The 4,164-nt window shown below is 46.7% G+C and overlaps 1 pseudogene; it reads left to right on the top strand.

The window, feature by feature from the left end:
* Window positions 1-498: 498 nt before the first annotated feature.
* On the top strand, window positions 499-1,918 carry LOC119878452 (annotated as a pseudogene).
* Window positions 1,919-4,164: the final 2,246 nt, after the last annotated feature.

Genomic DNA, 4,164 nt, shown 5'->3' with positions numbered 1-4,164 from the left:
TACAAACACTCTGGCTGGTGAGGAGAACGTGTTCCTATGTGATATCTCAGCTCCTTTGGGAAAGTGATCTTCCCTGTCCTACAGGACTGACATCTGACACTCCTTGGCTCCCTTGCGGTTAGTCAAAGGAAAAGGACTTTCAAAAAGATTTCCTTTGAACATAGAAACTCTGAACAAATTCTGTTCAGAAAGGTGCAGGGACACTTAAAGAGGTTGAGAAGAATCTGAATGTGTTGGCTGGTTTTCAGAGGCAAGATTAGGAGGTGGGCTGACCTGAATGTTCTCTATGAGAAAGGGACCACACCCAAATCCTGTAATCCAATCAAGCGATTCCAGTGGATTAGAGGATTTTGTGCCTTATCCCAGGGCCCAAAAGCCATAAAAGGTGGAGGTGAGGGTCACTATCTGCCATTTGGAAACTGGCTCAGTGAGAGAAGCATCCCTTTGTGACCTGAAGCTCCTGGTTGAATTTATCTTGTGGACACTGTTTCTGCCGACATGGAGGCTGCCTACCTCCACCGCTCAGAGGAGTCTCAGTTCAACGACTCTCCCAAACCCCAATCATGCTGGTCAAAGAGAGGTGGTGCTGAAGTCCACGGAGGACCCTCTCTGCCTGAGAAGACAACCCCTGCATCAAAGACACTCTCCTCCCTGACTGATCCTTTGGCTCCCGCATCAGCAGGGCGGCCTCCCACCAAGACGCCTCTGAGTTGGGAGGATCTTTCCCAGGTGGGAGCTGGGCTTCAGAACATGGGGAACACTTGCTACGTGAATGCAACCCTACAGTGTCTGACCTACACAGAGCCCCTTGCCAGCTACGTGCTGTCCCAGAAGCACGGGACAGCCTGTAGGAAGCAGATATCCTGCATGCTGTGTACTCTGCAGGCTCACATGACCCGGGTTCTCTGCCATCCTGGACGTGTGCTCCGACCCCTTCCACTCCTGCTCGCCGCCTTCCACACACACAAGCAAGAAGATGCCCATGAGTATCTCATGTTCATTCTGGATGCAATGCAGCAAGCATGCTTGCCTGAAGACAAGCCCTCAGACTCTCAGCATGCTCAGGACAGCACCCTCATCCAGCATATCTTTGGGGGGTACTTCAGGTCACATATCCAGTGTCTCCACTGCCAATGCATTTCCAGCACTCTGGAACCTTACCTGGACATCAGCCTGGACATCGGGACTGCTCAGAGTGTCAGCCAAGCTTTGGAGCAGTTGGTGAAGCCCGAAATGCTTGAAGGTGAAAATGCCTACCATTGTAGTAAGTGTCTAGAGAAAGTGCCTGCGTCCAAGGTGTTGACTTTGCACAGTTGTGCAAAAGTCCTCATCCTGGACTTGAAACGATTCTCAGACTTCACAGGCAACAAAATGACTAAGGAGATGCAATATCCTGAGTGCCTTGACATGCAACACTCCCTGTCTGAGCAGAGGGCAGGACCCTTGGTTTATGTGCTCTATGCCGTGCTGGTGCATGCTGGGTGGAGTTGCCACAGTGGACGTTATTTCTGTTTCGTAAAGGCAGGAAATGGCCAGTGGCATAAAATGGATGATGCTAAGGTCAGCGCCTGCGTTGTGACTTGTGCCCTGCGCCAACTTACCTATGTCCTCTTTTATATGCAGAAGACCGATATGGAAAGAGACCTTGTGAGTGGGTCAGTCGAGGGAGGAATCGCATCTCCCGAGGCAGACCCCGCGGAGGTGGGTGAGGCCTCAGGAGAGAGCACAAGGGGATCCCAATGTGAACCTTGCTGAGTCGGAGGAGCACGGGGAAGAGACCTCAAGGCAACAAACCACATTAGACCAGGGGAGATGCCTCCAAGAATGCAACCGACCTAAGCCTGAACTTCATGTCAGGAGAAGAGAATTGCTCTTCCTGAGATGCAGTCATCCTTCAGCACTCCAAATACAGACATGAGATGCCCAAGAATCATCCTCAGCAAAACCATGGACCTGCTCCACACTGCAGCTGGGATGATCCCACCTCAGGTGGCCGGGGATGTGGCCAAAGTCCCGCATGTGCCAGGGAGAGCCAGACCAACCAAGAGGACGAGCAAGAAGGGACAGAGGTCTGGGGAAGCAGTGCAAGGATGTGGTCTACTAACTTTATTGCACATGGGCACACACGCGCACGCCCCACACACACACACGGTGTCACTCACTCACCAAACCCAACACAGTCCCACACTGGAAATATTTGGTGTTGTGTGAAATGTGTGTTCTGTATGTATGGAAGAACCATCTGTGTGGGTGTGTTCATGGGCTATGGCCTTCGACTGAAACTAGAGGACACTGACATTTAAAGCGGGTTCATTGTCATGATCTTATATTGGAATAGTGTGGATTCATATGGGGTCTATCCGGAACCGGCCTCTCCTTCAGCCTTGGGGAGAGTAGGGGCAACTTGCAGGTGAGAGGCAGTGAGCAGTCAGGATTGAGAGTGGATATGATGCTGAGGACCTGGATTTGAAGTATATTCGACCCTCTCGTCATGCTCCGCACTTCCCATTGCTTATCTTCTATTTATATCGAAAGAATATTTGCCTGAACAGAAGCATGCGTGGGGCCTTGCCAGCGATGGTGTTTGGTCATTGCTTGGAAATGGTAAGAAAGGAATTAAATGCTTATTTTGGGGAGATAACTGCATCCAGCCTGATTGAATCTCATTGAATGTATTATGTTCCCTTCACTATCTCCTACATTAAGACGGCAGAGAAGGAAACTGACAGGGACTCTATTCCAAGGGGAAATGCCCAGCCTCCCACTGAACATAAGTTTCTATGAATATTTTGCTACCGTCTGCTATGTGGCACCTCCTGCCACAGAAGAAGTGGACTCTGGATTTCAGACCAGTTCAAATTCACATTTGGACCTGGGTTGATACCTCAGAAAAACAGTGCCAAGTTCACGAATCTAGCAAAATGGTTTTTGAGGTCAGGTTATAGGTGTTCTGTGTTATCATTCTATTTCTTACAGAAGTAATTAACAAATTGATTGTAGAATGAAAATTATCGCATGATAACCAAAAGCTGAGTGGTGACCATAGATGTGCAGTTGTGACATCTCATCATAATGTATGTTCACTCTCTATTCAAACTTGGACATGCCACCCTTACTGGAAACTAAGGGACAATAGGAACTGTGCAGAAGAAATCACATTTTTTTTGTAGATTTTCATGTAACAGAGGCAGAATTAGAGATAGAAAGTGTCAAGGTTTCTTTCATGTATGGGAAATTTTTTTTTTTTACAAACCCAGTTTATCCTGTCATAAAGAGTGAGGGAACCTCTGTGTATGTGTTTGCTAGAGTTTCCTAAGAAGACCTGTAGGTATCCTCGTCCTCTGAAGACTGTCATAGGGAATGAGACAGCTCATGGACTGGGAGACTTGTCTTTCACAGAAGAGGACCCTCAGGAGGAGTCTGTTGGAATAAGGATATGTCCCCCCTCCTGGACTGATATGGTGAACCAGCAATTCCTCCGCTGAACTAGTTGGAAATGGTCAAGTCCACAATGTGCTACGGGTATGCTTTTTGGGCGGCCTACACATATACTCCCCCCACTACACAGACACTGCAGTTTTTCGTTAGGTATATATATGGGAATCTCAAAGGGTGCTTACCAATCCAGAATGTCAAGTTTGTCTTACTGAAATACATTTTCTAAAAAATGTAGGTAAATCATCCTGGCAATTTGTACATTGGTTGTAAACAGAAGTAAACAAGTTAATCTGAAACTGTTTTACAAATGTCTGAATTTCTGATTTAGAAAAAGATCCCATCCAGAGATCTGCAAATTATACCATGTTTTCTCCTAGAAGACATTTTCTGTACTTGTTGATATTATTTTTCTGAAATTGTTATGGGGAATATTGCATCTGCTTTGTTCATTTTTGATCTAAAATGTTATTAGGCAGTTGTGTGTTTTTTTTATTCTTAATAGAAGACTGCAACATATGATTTGGTGTGCATGCTTTTACTCCCCAGTATTTCAGATATTTGAAATAATTATTTTATTTCCAGGCTGGCTCCTCACAGAGGCTTCTTTGCCTGTTTACCCTGAGTGGAATTCCCGCAGCCACATCTAGGTCACCAGCAACCTAAATTCATAGCCTCCCTCTATGGGAATGTCTCACTCCTACTCACTGGATTAATATAGGGGAAGCG

The sequence above is a fragment of the Canis lupus genome, unplaced genomic scaffold (assembly GCF_011100685.1).
Source record: "Canis lupus familiaris isolate Mischka breed German Shepherd unplaced genomic scaffold, alternate assembly UU_Cfam_GSD_1.0 chrUn_S1644H1835, whole genome shotgun sequence".
Classification (NCBI taxonomy): Eukaryota; Metazoa; Chordata; class Mammalia; order Carnivora; family Canidae; genus Canis; species Canis lupus.
Note: the sequence above shows the minus strand (reverse complement) of the source record. Positions and strands in the feature narration are given on the sequence as shown.